The 16,734-nt window shown below is 40.8% G+C and overlaps 1 long non-coding RNA gene across 2 annotated transcripts; it reads left to right on the plus strand.

Moving 5' to 3' along the window:
* Positions 1–145: 145 nt before the first annotated feature.
* Positions 146–15,193, plus strand: LOC146441158 (uncharacterized). 2 transcript variants are annotated; one of them, XR_014850407.1, is made up of 5 exons: positions 146–490; positions 789–900; positions 12,103–12,180; positions 13,046–13,122; positions 15,083–15,189. It is a non-coding gene; the product is annotated as an uncharacterized LOC146441158 (long non-coding RNA). The 2 variants fall into 2 exon arrangements; XR_014850408.1 differs by lacking the exon at positions 13,046–13,122 and having other exon boundaries at positions 15,083–15,193.
* Positions 15,194–16,734: the final 1,541 nt, after the last annotated feature.

The following is a 16,734-nucleotide window of genomic DNA, read 5'->3' on the forward strand; positions in this document are numbered from 1 at the left end:
CTTCCATTTCATGGGTATCAATATACTTGCAGACAGTTTGTCCCAAGTGGCATGTGCTGTGTGTTGCAGCCTTCTACACTCAGCTCCATCACCCTTTAGTTCCGTTACCCATTTGTCCCATCACCCTTTTGTTCCATCCCCCTTTTGTTCCATCACCCTTTTGTTCCAGCTCAAACTCTCCAGCTGATCAGGGGTACTTTAAAGAAGGATGCCTAAACTTATTTCTCTTCAGTTTGCATAGCCTCGATTTACAATTTCATTCTCACATGTTTCAAGCCAATGTTCCACTCTTGCCCTCTGTGACAGAGGATCTTTCACAACCTGTCAGTACCTGCAACTCTGAAATTGTAGCACACCTTCACGCTTGAGCCTGCAAACACTGCAGCCAGAGACTTGAATTCCATAAGATCTCTTTTGAATAAATCCACTTGCCCACTGCAGTAATGTGTCAGGAGCAGAGGCAAGCTTTAGAAGCAGGCTGATCTATAAAGTGAGTAAGCCACTAGTAAAACTGGAAAGAAAGCTTTTAAAGACCTGTGGTAAATTGTTTGAGTTTCACTGGCTTAATCCCTCAAGTATTAAGCAAACAGTCATGAATTGGGACTTGAGGAGGAATCTGAACAAGCTGGGGGTTAGGGTAAATGTTCGTAAAATTAGAGTGGTAAAATTAGAATAATAAAACAAATCCAAACTGTTATGTGGGCTGATTAAACAGTAAGAGCTCATTTTCCCCTTCTGCTATTCTAGTAATGTTATGTTCATTTTAATGACATTCTTATATCTTTCAGGGCTGTAAAAAATTCTGTACGTCTTTCTGACAGTGATAAGAAGCTAAGGGCATGCAGCAGAGGTCTAAATGACCCTATGATAAATGGAAGCAAGTCTGGATCTGCTAGACTGGTAAGGCATGACTCGGGACTGGGATGGGAAGCCAATGCCATTGCTGGAGAATGACATCCAGGACAGGTATCTCACTGCTTTTCCTTTATGCTCTCTGCATCTGGAAAAAAGGGTGATCCCAGCATTGTAGAATATTTGCAATTCAAATTGTGAGTTTATTTTGGGTGTTGTGAATTTCTCTCCTTGTAGGAGCTTGTCTGTTTCCATTGAATCATAGAAATCCTATGATATCCATTGATGAAAAGTGGAGCCTAGGACCGATTAATGCAAATGCTTTTGTTGAGTGGCATATGACCATAATTCCAGTGGAAGCTTTAAAGGTTTGGAGAGCCCAGACACTGTTCTAGTTTATCTTTATCTGAGTAAAATTTAAAGGTCGTTACACTAACCAGCCACATACAGTAACCTCTGTGGAAGGACCCACCATGTGTTTGTATTGTGCAAGTTTAAAGCAAGCCATGGTACTTGGTATTTCTCTTGTGAGAAATCTGTGATATTACCACAGGAGTCTGGTTTACAGTTTTCCTGGGTTTTTATATGTTTGAGGCACCTTAAGGATCATTTAGTTCCAGCGCTCCTGCCATAGGCAGGGACGCCTTCCACTAGAACACGTTGCTCAAAGCCCCATCCAGCCTGTCCTTAAACAGTTCCAGGCATCAGGCATCCACAACTTCTCTGAGCAACTTATTCCAGTACCTCACCACCCTTCCAGTAAATAATGTCTTCCTAATATCAGATCTAAACTTGCTCTCTTTCAGTTTGAAGCCATCAACCCTTGTTCTGTCACTACATGTTCTTGTAAAAAGTTCCTCTCCATCTGTCTTGTGGGATTCCTTTCAGGTACTGGAAGGCTGCAATCAGGCCATCCTGTTGTCTTATCTTACCTTTTCCAGGCTGAACAGTCCTGATTCTCTCAGAATTCCCTCATAGGAGAGGTGCTCCAGCCCTCTAATAATTTTTGGCTGCCCTCCTCTGAGCTCGTTCTGACAGGTCCCTGTCCTTCCTGTGCTGGGGACCCCAGAGCTGGATGCAGTGCTCCAGGTGGGGTCTCACCAGAGAGGAGCAGACGGACAAAATCCTCTCCCTCATCCTGCTGCCAACACTGCTTTGGATAGAGCCCAGGACAAGTATGGCTTTCTGGGTTGCAAGTGCTGGGTCACGTCCAGCCTCTCACCCACCAGCACCCCCAAGTCCTTCTCTCCAGGGCTGCTCTGGGTTTGTTCAGCCCCAGCTTGTGTCGGTACCATGAGTTGTTCTGACCTGAGTGCAGCACTTTGCACTTGGTCTTGTTAAACTGCATGAGATTCCCATGGGTCCACTTCTTGATCTTGTCCAGGTCCCTCTGGATGGCTTCCTGTCCTTCAGGTGTTCCAACTGCACCACTCAACTTGGTGTCATTTGGAAATTTGCTGAGGTGCACTTGATCCTGTGGTCATAAAAAGATCTTTGCAAGACTCTTGAAGACATTTACTGTGGTGTCCTTAAATCTCATCTGCTCTTTAAATTATGAATACTATGTGTCTGTTCATCTTATAGAAAGGATAATGTGACCCTGATATTGAAATAGCTCTGTTTTTTCTCCTGTAACTTCAGGAACTTATTGCAATCTCCTTCCCTTTAAATCCTCCTTGAACACTCAAATTGCTCTGTTTATACACATTTGTAACAATATGTTTAATAAATTTAACATGTTAATTAATTCAACAGCATGGTTATTCAGCCTGTAAATTTTGTACATCAGTTGTTCAAAGAAGGACTTATGGTCAGGGAAATAGCCAAGGGATAATCCAACATAATTACTCGGGTTCTTATTTATTTCTTGGGAGTTACGGCTGAACCACCTCACCCCCCAAAAATCCACACCAATTCTCCCCAAACTCTAACTGGTGTAGTAAAGTTTGCTTACAGAAACCTTATTTTTTTCAGAGAGCTGTCTTTAGAACATTAACATAACCAAAAAAATATATGGCAAAAAAAAAGAGATAAAATCATTCAGCAATGAGGCTGCATTGATTAGAGATGGGTAAGAGTGAGCGATAGGAGCCTAAAAGAATATTAAACAAAAGATGCATACTTCCTACCTGAAAAACTATAACAAGCAAAAGGGGTATATTATTTTTTTCTTGAGAGAAAAATAAGTGTTTGAGAAGAATGATGAAAAAATATACTGGAGAACCTGTGGAAAACCCATTAGATTTCATTAGCAGGCTTGGATCTCATAATTGTAACTTCTTCAATATCTTTAAAATGAAACATCTTATAAGAAATTGTTTGAATCAAGGTTGTTGAAGTCAACTGATTTTGCCTTTTAGAAACTACTGATTCGTCCAAGAAAATTCCTTCCTCGTACCTGAGATTTTTCTGTCTTGTGGGTCTGGTGCAGACATGTGTACCATTCTGGCAAGGAATGCCCTTGGCTTTTCCAAATTTTGCCTTCTGTTTTAGCAAAACTGAAGAGTTTTCCTAAAACCTGAAACCAAATCGATATGGTTATCTGATCCGGTGTTTCCTTAAGAAAAGTGCTTGAACTTCTAAACAGCCAGGTAGGACTTTGACCCAGAGGGAACACAGGTATATATCTGCAGTCTGCTTGTGGTCTTTCTTAGAGGTTAGGAGCTAGAAAAAAGCCAGGTTTCTGTAGCGGTGGCTATGGCTCACCTGGGTGCCCCAACCCCCTGGGAGAGGGATGGGGATGGTTCCTGGGCTTGGTACATTCCCAGGACTCCCTGCTCTCCAGGCCAGTTGGAAGGCACCCAGGCTTGACAAGGTGACAGCCACTCCTCTCCCCCTCCTCTGGTTCCCTATATGGTTTAGATTCTAGAATGTTCTTCTTTGTTCATGTTTAAGCAGTTATTTGGTTGGTTTTCTTTTTATGGTTGTCATGGGTTTGAGACAGGACCCTGCCAGGAGGACGCACGAAAAAGGGCAAACAGGCTTCAAGCTTAAAGTTGCAAAAAGTGTTTAATTACCTAACAGAGTTGGAGGATAAATGCAGGCAAAAATAAACTTTTCATACAGTTTTGGCTCACTCCCCCCTCCCTCTTATGAACCTACAGTATTCACCCCCTTTCCTCCTTTACAGTCAACAAGCTGGGTGGGGGGGGGCAGGGTGTGGGGTCTCTTTTCAGTCCACAGAGCAGATTCTCAAATTTACTCATCACCACAATTCTTTTACTACAAATACTCTTTATCTCTACTTGTTTCTCTCCCTCTCTCCAGACAGTTTTCTGCTCTCACCCCCACCCTCTTAAGAAGCAGTCTCTGCACTCACCCCACCCCCCTCCAAACCAGCAACACATACAGGGGTAGGTTGAGGGGTCCTCTGGTCAGTCCAATCAGGAATAGAGGTTCTCTACTTAGCCAGGGGTCCTTCCCACGAGAGACAGTCCTCTAGGAACTTCTTTGGCGTGGGTCCAATCTCATGAGCAACATCCCGCCCGAATTCTGCTGCAACATGAGTTCTTTTGTCCATAAGGTGCTGTGCAGACTCTCCCGAGCCGAGGCCAGGCTGCTTCCATGCCAGGAGCAAGGAAAAGGCCTTTCTCTCCCAGTCAAGGCCTTTTGCAGTTTTAACTCTTAGATGAGACTCCCACTGGTTCACAGTCTTTTCCAGGCATCCACCTGCTCCTCTGGTGTGGGCTATAGGTGAATTTCTGCATCCTTATGGACTCCATGGGCTGCAGGAGAAACTTCTTGCTCCCCCCATAGCTTCCACCACAGCTAGCAGAAAGTTTCAGCTCTGGTGCCGGAAGCACTGGAGCACCTCTTTCTCCCCCCTTCTTCACTGACCTTGGCAATCTCCATGCTGTTCTCCCTCACATATTTTCACCTGCACCTCCTCCTCCTCCAACTACAAAGAAGTGAAAGAAGTGCGCGCCTGCTTTGTTTTGAATTTTTCTTAAACATGTTTTCACAGAGGCGTAACTAGCACCTCCAATTGGCCCAAACTTGGCCAGCAGCATGTCCATCACCTTCAGAGCCATCAGAGATTGGCTCTGCTGGACTTGATGTAAAAACTTCCAGAACTTGCACTCAGGACACACAGGAGCCATCTTTGTGCCACACCCCACCCCTCAGACACCTCCCTAGGCCTACTAGAGCAGCTTCTGAGGGGTCCAAATTTCTCCTAGATGTTAAAAACACTTCACTGATGTTTTGGGCCAATCAAAACCACCACAATGGTATTGTTATTTGTTTGGTTATATAATTTGTCGCTCAAAAATCCCCCTTTCCCCATTTGCTCCCCAAATCTCCTCCTTCCCTTTCCCCTCCCCCTATAAATATTGTTGTGCAGAAGGGCTCGGGGCCATTTTGTCGATGCCCCGAGACTCCTCCAACTGCCCTCACCCCTTACCCTAATAAACCCTCCTTGGAGCACCGACAATCTGGACTGCATCTCCTGTTTTGCTTCGCCGACCTGCTGACAGCACCTGCGCTCCCTCGGGGCCCCGCCCTCTCCTGCAGTCTCTCCCTTCCCCGAACTCTGGGGTGGTGGGGCGCCCACGGACGGAACCCCCACAGGTTTCCATCAGAAACAAAGTTACAACCAGAGCAGAATATTTGATGTAAATTTAGTCAATACAAATATATGCAGATCTTGAACTGGTCTTAAGCAGTTTTATTGCCACAATCTCATTGGATATCCCTGGTTTATATTAATTAATTTTTGTTTCAAGGAAATATTTTTAAGCTTCTCATTATGTGATTCTACAACTAAACACCAAGTGTTTTGGCTTTTAGTTAAGTGTCAGTAAGCAGATCAGAAAGCATCAGTAAAGGTTGGATTAATTAAACAGACACGATCTCTTTCTGTTTTCTCTGCTATGTTTTTAAGTAGTCCTTTGGGTTATGGTTCATTACTGGGTTTGGTTTGTAGATAAGGTTAAGGGCTAATGTGCAAGGTATTTGTGCACAAATAGTTGTGCTCTTGCCAAGTGCATTAAGTGCTTTAGAGGATTTACAAAATGTTTAGTTACGGTGCCTGTAGCTACAGACATTTGAACAGCAATGTGCAAGGTGCCACACAGACCATTACTGAATGATAGTTTTTGCCTCAGCTGACAACAGAGGTGTGACTTTCAGGCTTCATCTTTATTTTTAAAAGTGTCTGAGACATGCTAGTATACATTGCTATGCTATATTTGAAAAAGAAACACACGAAGATAGTAACATACAGTGATATATTTTTTTGTTGTTTATTGTTTTTGTTCTAAAACAATGTTTTTCGCCACAAATAATTATTTAGAATCTTGGAATGATGGAAAACCTTTAGGTTGGAAAGGCCCTCTGGAGGTCATCTGGTACAAACTCCAGCTGAAAGCAGGGCAATGTACTAGGTTAAACATAACCCTGTCAAGCCAAGTCTTTAATATCTCCAGCAAAGGAGATTCCACCACTTCTCTGGAAACCTCTTCCAGTGTTTAACTGTTCTCACAGAATATAAATTTTATGTAATGTCCCAGGTTCTGCCTGTTGCTTTTTGCTCTGTCACTTTCCTTCCTTCGGGAGAAAGTACTTACATCCTCTCTGAGACTACCTCTCTGAGGTACTAGAAGAATAATTTATACTGCTCCAGTCCCATTTCAGCTGCTGGCTTTTTAACATTTTGTTTTAACATCTGGCATAGTTTAGTTTAATCTTAATAGGGTAGATTATTAATGATTACAATGCTCACTAAAACCAAGACTATTAAATAGAGTGAAGAGTCAGTATCCCCTTTGCTGTTTATGGGAATAATTAATTTCCTATGCCAGGGAATAAAACTGCAGGGGATCAGAAAGATGTGCTCAACTATATCATCTGCTTTCTGGAAAAAAAAGTTCATTGTAAGGCACCCTTACTCCACCTCTGAATTTAAGCAAATTCTAGCTCATAGAAATTCTTCTTGCAGACACAACAGTGTGACAGGTGACTCTGACTTAGTGCTGCCCATGTCACTTTGCATTAGAAAATACAGTGTGACTGACATGAGTGATATAAAATGTCACGTAAGATGCTTGTCAAATGTGGACAAAATTTGGACCTTTTCTGTTTAAATGTAGCAAAAGAAACCATGGCTTAAAACCAAGCTAGGCAGCCTGGGTTTTGTTCGGTTCTTTTTCCCCACTAAAGGTGACCTGAGAATATTAACTTCTAAATAGTTACAAAGGTTTTTATAAATTTATACTGACAAGCTCTCTCAGTGATGATCAAGAGCAGTCTTCCTCAAGAGGCACGTAACGGGACTTTCACTAACATTTCTTGCTCTGTGTACACCTGAAATCCCACTTTGCTGCTTTGAAGGTAACAATTCCTGAATTCCTAATGCTGCTCTGTAGATTTTCTCCAGGTCATTCCTATGTGAAGAGTCATAGGAAAGCAACAGGACTGTGCAGCTGCCTTATTTTCCCACTTTTCTCTCCCATCCCTCCCGTTCCCATCAGGAAAGCCTCCAACACTTGGATAAGGTGCATAACGGAGCTTCTGTGCCTTACACAGTGATTCTCTTTATAAGCCCTTGGACCAGTTTCATCTCTGTAAGGAGATAAGCATGCTTAGCAAGTGACAGCACTTGATCTTACCTGGTGTTGTAGTCATAGTTTACAATATCAGATCTCAGTCTTGTCAGGTGCACTTTTAGCCCTGTAGGAGAAAAATTGTATCCTAGACTTAAGGGTGTATAACAAGCAGATAATATAAAAATAAGTTAAAGTCATAGTAATAAAATACAAGTAAAAGAAAAGATTTGAAGTGATTCACAAGTGAGAATTTTATTATCTGGAAAATATTTATTGGCTAAAAAACTCTTAGGGCGTTTTACTGTTGACTTTGGGGAAGCTAGACTACGGCACAGGTGCATGTCTGCAAGGAACTTTTCGTTTAGATACTCTGTAGAAGAGCTCTCCATGACTGCTTTTGCTGTGCAGTGCATCCTGCAGTTCTGCCCTAATTTGGTGTGAGAGATCTAGCCCAAACACACAACTTCCTCCATAAACTCTGGTTTTGATAGATTTGTGGACAGACTTGTTGAGTTCCAAATAAGCAGAAGAAATGGTTACTGTGTGTTAGACCACATACACTTGCACTCCTCTTTACATGAAAACAGTTTTCTTCATTTTCATTTATGAATAACTTTAATACTACATAAAATGAAGACTAGACCCTGAAATTTCAAAAGATATATTTTGTTTGTTAGCTGAGTGCAAATAAAAACAGTGGTTTAAAACAAAGCCACCCGCTTCATTATGGTGTTTATGAACAAAAATGCAATTAAATTAATTTCTGGATGCTTTCTAGATAGTAATATTTTTGTGCCATTATCTAGCTACATAGATTTGGATGTAAAATTTAGTGGGAGGGAAGGTGGTCTGTGACAATAAGGCAGTTATATTGCATGTAAAGTATTTTGGTTAATTCTGCAGCAGGTATCAAATGATGACAGGGAATACTTACAGATCTTGACTCTCCCTCTGGTTATTTCTTCTGCCTGCTAAGGACTCATCTCAAAAAAGAAGAGGAAGCCAAGTTTGTCAAAATCAGTAAAATAAGACATTGCATGAAATATGGTGCCATCCCAAAGCTTATTGCTAGTACAGCATAGGCTGGCTCATCATGCTTAAAGATAAAATGGGCAAGTACAAATTAGGGGATGACGTAGCCAACAGTGGTCTTGGTTAGGAGGCAGAACTCTTCCAGCTATGAAATACAAACCTGGCACTATAAAAGGACTTTTGACTTCTGGCTCAAAAAATGCAACCAAAATTCTTGGGGGAAGGAGAAGATATTGTAAATACAAACACTGCAACCTCCTTCATTTGGGCTGGAGCTATTGACTGGCATCAACATCCTGACCCATTTCATATACTAGATGTTGAAGCTTGATTTGCCATTGCAGCTCCTTTCTTTCTTGTGTTCCATACAACATGAATATTATAATTTTCAGCAAACATTTACTTATCTCTTTTTGCTCTTCCCCACTTCCTCTGTGCAAGGATTCTTTTATAGGTCAAACAACATAATGTATTGTGGTGCTTCAGAAAACCTAGCTGTGGCTCCATGTGTTCCTTACCCTAAATAATACATATAAGGCAAGTCCTGAGGTCATGCAGTTGAATATCTGTGATCAATTTTTACCATGCTGGCGTGTATCAGTTATATACAGTGTTAAAGACCATGGTAACAACCAGCATGTTTCAGCTAGGATTATGCACCAAGAATAATAAAATACAGAAATACATAAATTTTACACTTCTTGCCACAAACACATAAATCTTTTAAGGACATTAACAGTATTTGCACAAACTGATGTATGGAGTAACTTGTAAAATATGATATCTAGGGAGGAAAAAACCTATTATTTTTCTCTTAACACATGAATGGGTACTGTTGCTAGTAATTTTAAAGAGATGACAAATCTGCTCAAAGCAGAAGCAAAAAGGCCCAGTGTTCTGGGCTGCAAGATCTTCATTCTCTGTAAAGGGACTTTATTAGAAGAGATTGTGGGATGGTAAAGGGGATGGCAATGAAAAGGTAATTTAGGGAAAGTAAAATGTAAGTAATCTACATCATGTCATAAAAGAGGCTTTACAAACAGCTGTTTTTTAGCTACAACAGTTCAAGAAATTAAATAGTGCTCATGCAATCAGATTCATCAACTCCCAAAAACTGTTCACTAACCATGAGTGAAAAAGAGAAAGATACTCAGTTGAAGAAAAATTCCAACACATTTCTCAGTCAATTCAGAAGTTAAATAATGTGTTTTTGCAGCATATGTTCACATGACCTTTATAGCATGGACTGAAGGATATTTTCATAGGATGTCACCATGCTCCTTATAAAGGAAGAAATGACATATTTTCAACCTGCCCACCTTCTGAGTTGTGAAGCAGCATATCATTGCAGGGCTAACAGCACATGCTGTACCCTATACATAACAGAAGTACAAATCCTATTTGTCATGAGTCTTTTCACTATGGAAAATAGGTCATCCTTAAGCATTAGGAATAGGGTTCTGTAGGCCTGATTTAGTCCTTAATTTTTCAGCAAATCCTTTTTACTTCTCTGTGTTCAGAAGCCTACAGCCATGGTGTTTGGTCTTCCCTTAATATAGTTCAAACCTGAGGCTATCTTCTGCTGTTTGGAGACGATCTAGCATTGTGTGCCCCTCATTCTGTTTGGGTCACGAATGTACTACAGTAACCATTATCATGCAGTATTATTTCTGGATCTGTCTGCTGAAAGGACAGGCGTTGGCTTAAGGCACACATGTTAAGCTTGATGTATATAATAGAGGGAGGATGTTCTATAGATGTGAAAATAATTATGCAATTAGGTGTGAAATGTGAGGAAAATACAGGAGAGTGAATACAGGAGCTTGAGGGCACAGGCATACGAGTCGTTCTTACCCAGTATCCATGCACCAGCTGAGTTTTGGTAGCTGGTCATATATGTGCTATTGGCTCTTGGCACTGGAGAGGTAATTCCTTCCTTTGGCTTTCAGGATTCTCTCTAACAATACAATAGAGTTATATTTGATCCTGAACCACCAAATTAATTAAAAAAATAGCAATATTTGGCTTATTAAAGCTTGAAGCAACAAGGAAGTATAGAAATAGTCTCCTTTTTCTTAGGCTTTAGAATTCAGAACTGGAGATTCTCAAACCAAAACTGTGATTTAAATAAATAACCATCAGGAAAGTTTTTCTTAACTCTAGCTTTCGTGTATGCTACAGTCAGCACATGGAAGCACTGGTTATTTATTTATACATTGAACAAGAGTGTCTTCTGTATCATGCCAGTAAAGAAAGAAAAGAATGAATATTCTGTGGAATAATACAAAAAGCAGTTGTGACCTCGACTAGATGAACACATTTTTTTCTAATATAAACCTAAAGAAAAAGAGTACTCTTATGGAAGTAGAAAGGGGAAACAGGACGTATTCAGTGGTTTGCTTCTGACAATAGCTTCTGCATATCCCACTTAAGGCAGTATAAATGGCACTTATATCTTCAGAATCAGGATGGCAATAGGCTGTGATTAATACACCTTTAATGTCACATGCAGGAAGTCAAGAATAATTCTTCACTTTGAATATTAAGGGCCTATAGATGGGCTGACAGTCTGAAATGCAAGTCTCCTCAAAATTCTCCATTTTTCTTATCTTTATCTCTAACTTATCTGATTTATACCTTTTTTTCTTTTAATTACATGAGGTTTTAATTTAATTTTTAATCATATAAAGGTGAATGTGGTTTTTCCAGATAGCTTCTGGGCCCCAACTGCTTTCCTTTTCAAACTGAGTATTTGGCTATTTGTAGGGTTGGAGACCAGAATATGTATCTTTTCTGTGTTACTTTCCAAAAAGAGATGGTTTCTGATTAAAATAATGTGCATGTTCTCATATATATTCTCATATATATATTCTCATAATTTTACCATACAGTGTTCCATGATTGTAGATAATTCTTGCATTTAGTCAGAGAGTAATCACCACTCTATGTGAGGTAGGGCTTAGAGACTGCCCAAAGAGGTGAATTTTTTTTTTGGGAGAGGGTGGGAAGGGGGAAACAAGCAAAATTCCCCAAAACAAACCCTTAGCTTAACTATAAACTGGGTGTTTCACAAGATTACGATATGTTTGGTCTCCTTGCTATTTTTGTGCAAGTCTGGGACACTGAGAGGCAGTTTGTGCCAATATCAAGAGTAGATCTGTGAATGAGAGGGATTTATGCCCAGTTTGTAGTGACAAATTTCTAGAGACTTTCCAAGATTAATTTCACACTTCATAATTTCTTGTGGGGGAATTGTCCAGAAAAGGCTGAATCAATGCAGTGAGATAGGCTGTTAGGTTGAACAGGGACTCTGTTCTTACTCTGGACCAAAATGAACCAACATCTGCTTTTCTGTAGTCTTGCTGACTTTTACAATGGTGTGTGTAACTCCCCGTGAAATTAGATTGGGCTGAAGCTGGCCCTTAGAAAGTTTAGAAGGTTTGCACCTTCCCGTATTAAAAAAAAAAAAAAAAGGGCAGAAGTCCATTTTCTTAACTGCTGGCATTAACTACTCAGTCATCACCGTATTTCAAAACAAAACATCAACTAAAAATATGTTAGTGTCTTGGGCATTAATACAGGAAAATGTACTTTCAATAGTACAACTCCATGAAAGACATCTATGTTCCTTTTCTTTCCCGCTGTGACTGTCAGCACTTTGCTCTTTTTACAGGTATCACACCTGGCTAAAGATGTGACTTCTGTTATGAGATCTATCATAGTGAGAGGTCAGGCAATAGTTGGCAAACAGGTATGATGCAATTACTCTGGTGTCTCTTGACAACCATTTTCAAGTTCCTCCAGTGAGAGACAGATCCACAGGGTACTCCATGTGTGTCTGGATAATAGAGTAGGAGAGCAATAAGTATCTAGTGGAGAGGACATGTTAAAGGCTGTCAACTTTTAGGACTGATGGAAGATCCTTTCAAGATCACTAGTGAAAGAAGACCTTGAACTCCCTCAGTTTCTTTGCTCTATATAATTTTTTTTCCTTAGCGACTACTTGAGCATAACTCTTCAAAGCCCAGTGCAGTCATGCCATGATTCCCAGTCTGGTTCTGCACAATCTAGGTTACACCTGAGGCACTTTAACTATATCAATGCAATGCTCTGCCCTCACTAATTAACTCTGAGCTAGCTGATGTTTCTCAAAATAGTGCTGTAAAGCATCTAACTTGGGAGGAAGAAGCTGGTGTACTGGAGGGTCATGGCCCTTTTCCCATTAGTACCATCCAATTACTTACGTTTGCCTGGGCACCTGACAGGGTTGCAGCTACTTAGCCGGCTTTGTTCACTTGGAAACTGTGAGGAGGAGGTTTTGGGTAAGCACTATACAAACAGTGAGCTTAGAGATAATTTGCAATGTAGATAGACATGTACCATATGGATAGACAAAACAGATGGTGGGTGAGGGAGGAGGAGAGTTAGGAACAGAAGCACAGAACAGTGAACAGATTTCCTCCCAGTTGTCCTACAGTCTAGTACAGGGTCAAAATAAGAGCCCAAATTCCTTGGCCTGAAGGCTGGTTTCTTATCAGTATTGCTTAAGTCAGGGACTATTTTTTTTTATTCCCTTAACTCATTTGCTCACTTTGAGTATTGCTATTACCTTCCAGAGAATTTGAACTGGAGTTTGTCTTTATGTCTGAAGAGTTTAGAGGTTTTCTAATCGCAGTAGTTCTCATCAGAAAAGGTCAGAATAAATGACATTTTTCATAGTCAGTCTAGTTTAAAACCTGGCTGTGGTTCATGCATAACAACAGCAACAATTTGCATTTATATAGCACCTTGCATCCCTTAGGACTTCACAGTGCTTTATAAACCATATGTGGGAATAACTTCACTGAAAAAACAGCTGAAAATCCTCCTTGAAATCCTGCAGCCTGGGGGATAGCTGAGGGGTAGCATACAGTCCAGCACTGTTATACAGCCTGTAAAGGAAAGCATTGGGAAGGTTCTGTTTCTCACTACACAATGCTGTTAGATGAAGGGAAAACAGAGTTAAATTGCATAGGAGAAAATTTGGCTTGAATGTACTTTGAGAGGACATTATCCCTACAGAAAGAATTGTGATAAATTTTCAAGATCACTAGTCATCAGGGCTTTGTTTTTCTGCTGCTTCTGCCTCTGACAGTACAATACATTATTGTACTGGCTCAGGGTGAACATATCCATATATTTCACTATTCACACTATCCACAATCAGTATATATATATTTGCATTAGATGCTTCATAGCTAACTATGTTTGGTAATATATATATTCCAAATATCAGGTCAACCTGTCTCCACTTCAATCTGACAATAATAGCATGGAGATTTTTGGTTACACAGTGCTTTTCTTAAAAAAAACCCAAAAAAACAACCCCCCCAAAAAAAACCCATACAACAACAAAAAAACCAAACCAAACAAAAAAAAACCACAACCAAACTTATACAGTCTTACAGATTCTGCTTGCTTAGAGAGCAATGATGAAGGTACTTTATTAGCACAAACTGAGATGAAAGTGTTATCTACCAGAAGATTTACAATAAATGGAAATAATTCTGTTAAGTGGGTTTGACTTAATCAGATAAAAATGTGCATTATTCTCATTACTAAATTAATCACTTCAGCTACTGAAGAATAAGTAACAGACATCCTCATACTGTCCTTTAGAAGTGATAGAGCTGTGAGGGAGCAAAGGATAAAATGACAGAGAGACTTTCTGTGATCTTGACTTGTCCCAGTGCTTTCCAAGGTGAGCGTGAGGGTAGACTTTTTTTTTGGTGTTATTTTGACTGAGTCATAGGAAAAAATTAGTTTAGAGATGTTTTAACCTACCAAATGTGCCACTAAGTTTGTCATTGTCCTAATCTCTGGACATACAATTCCTATTAGGGAGCAGGCAGAGTTTAGCTTATGGCTTGAATCAGAAGGAGGCTTGTACCCTACAGCATTCAGTAAAACCAGCTGTAGTACAGCTCTTTTTTAACATCTCAGTCATCTCTGAGGGCACTCCTCATGCTGTCCTCAAGGACATCTGTGACAGTGTCTGACTGGCTTCAGCAGGAGTTGGTGGTACTCACCCTCTACTCTCAGTGCTGTATGGGCCACCCTGTCAGGGCTGATTCATCACTGCCACCTTTGTCATGGCACTCATAAAGGTGAGGACCAACATTTCTGCAGGGATCTATGGAGTTATTAAAACCCATAGTGATGATATAAAAATAATATACCCCTGAGGACATAATTTGTCTTACATGAGAGGAGACAAATGTCTCGTGGGACAAATGTCCCTGAGAAAGCCTATTATTGTTACTGTTAAAGTGCAAAATGTTGTAATAACATTCTGAGAGGAAACTGGCTGCTTAAATGACAGGTTACCAAACCTTCCCCCAATCATGAAGTGCCTTCTTTTTTCCCTAGTATTTTATATTTTACTGCCATGACCGGGCAACTCTTTGTAATAAGGTGCTTAGTTTTTTGTGACTAATTTGCTCAAAGAAGAAATAAATGCCTGTAACCTATAGTTATTCAGCACTGCTTTACTTAAACCATATTTCACTTAAGAAACACATTAATAACATTTTTTCCCCTAGCCCTGTTTTTAAAGAAATATTTTTTAGCAGGGGTGTGTGCTTAGTTCACTAAGTTGTGTGGTATTGTTTCAGTTACTTGGCTGGATGACTGAAAATGAGTAAAGTGTAAAAGGAGAGGACTTCAGTCTGGAAAGGGAGATGAGGGAGAAGATACATGTCTATAAAATTGTAAGTGGCACACGGAAAAATAGAGAATAAAGTAATGGAACTCTTTGCCATAGGGTGTTGCATAAAATGAAAATTCCTTTAGGCCCCTAAAGTAAATGTGCAAGCACATGGGAGTAAGAAAACAACATCAACAAGATAAGTATCCCCATACACAGGTGTGTTTCCTTTGGTTCACAAGGTCTCTGAGCCACGAAACACTGGGGCTGAAGGTGCAGTCTGAAGGGTTGTCACTGCAAACTTATGCTGTTCTTGTCCTCCTCCCTTGACTTTGCTGCTGGTCAGCTGGAGACACGTTACTGGGCCAGCTGGATCTTTGGTGTGGCCAAGTGTCTTGTTCTCCATTTTCTGAATTTCACATTGTCCAGACAAATAATTCCATTCAGATTTGCAGATGCATGCTGTATGAAGCACTGCAGAACTTAAGCTTTCTAGAAATGTTAAAAGTAAAGGGAAAAATAAAAAAAAAGGGACTTGTTTGTATGCTTTACAGGGAGAGATTGAAAGATGGGGCATTCTTAATATCCTGGTCTAACTTCATTATGGTCCCTTGTGCTGCCTTTAGTGCAGGTGAACTGAATCTGATGTGAATTGAGAATGGCACAAGAGTCCTCCCACACTGAGCTGACTTTGAGCAAAAGTCACAGTCAGAATTGAGGAGTGGGTGTCCCCGGGCTGGATTCTGACCTGGAAAACACCTCTACTGCTATTTCTGGCTGTGGAATAGAGGCAGAGCCCCAAGATAAACCAGTGCTTCAGAATGTGATTAGGAAGAAACTTCCCTTCTTCTTCCTTGCTACCTACTCAAGAGATCTAAATGCTTTGACTAGCTCAAGGGATACCTTGGGGCAAAGCATTGTTTCTGATTCTTGTACTTGGTAGGACAGACTTCTAGATTTCCTTGGGTTTAGAGGTGTTTTGAGTTGCTGTATATAATGGAATTCTCCCTATCAGCCTTTATTTCTCCCTTTTCTCCCCTGCCTCTCTCTGCTTAACAGACTGAGCCTATGGGGACCCTGGAGCTCTCTGTGGCTGTTTTATTCATAGGTTTAGCCCCTTTCTTAGTGCAGCAGCTTCATCAAATATTTTTCAAGGACAACTTTTCTCCCTAAAGGTTTGCTCAGCAGCAATGACTGTCTCATCTAGGTAATCTATTCTGATTAATTTGACTTTAGCTTTCTTACTGCTCCAGTGGAGTCCAAATTTGTCAAGGACTTAAATATATATACACACATACACACTAGGGAAGTTTCACAAAGAAACCGGAACACAATGAACTGCCTCCTAATTTTATTAAGAGCCTCACTCTTTTGGAAAGGGACTGCTATTACCAGCCTGACCGGAGCGGGATGCAGCAAGCACTTAGCTGCAGACATTGAGTAGTTTCTGGCACAACCGCAAAGCGCCCAGGGTCACCCTATCCGCGCGGATGTTGTATTTATACATTTATTTTATTTTCCCGGCGGTTCAAGCTGCGGAGGCTCTGCCCCTCGGCGCGGCCGGCAGGGGGCGCTGCCCGCACGGCGCGCGGGGGCTCCTCGTGCGCCTCGCGCTGCCCT

Source organism: Lichenostomus cassidix, chromosome 2 (genome assembly GCF_008360975.1).
Source record: "Lichenostomus cassidix isolate B80296 chromosome 2, HeHo_3.0, whole genome shotgun sequence".
In the NCBI taxonomy this organism is placed as follows: domain Eukaryota; kingdom Metazoa; phylum Chordata; class Aves; order Passeriformes; family Meliphagidae; genus Lichenostomus; species Lichenostomus cassidix.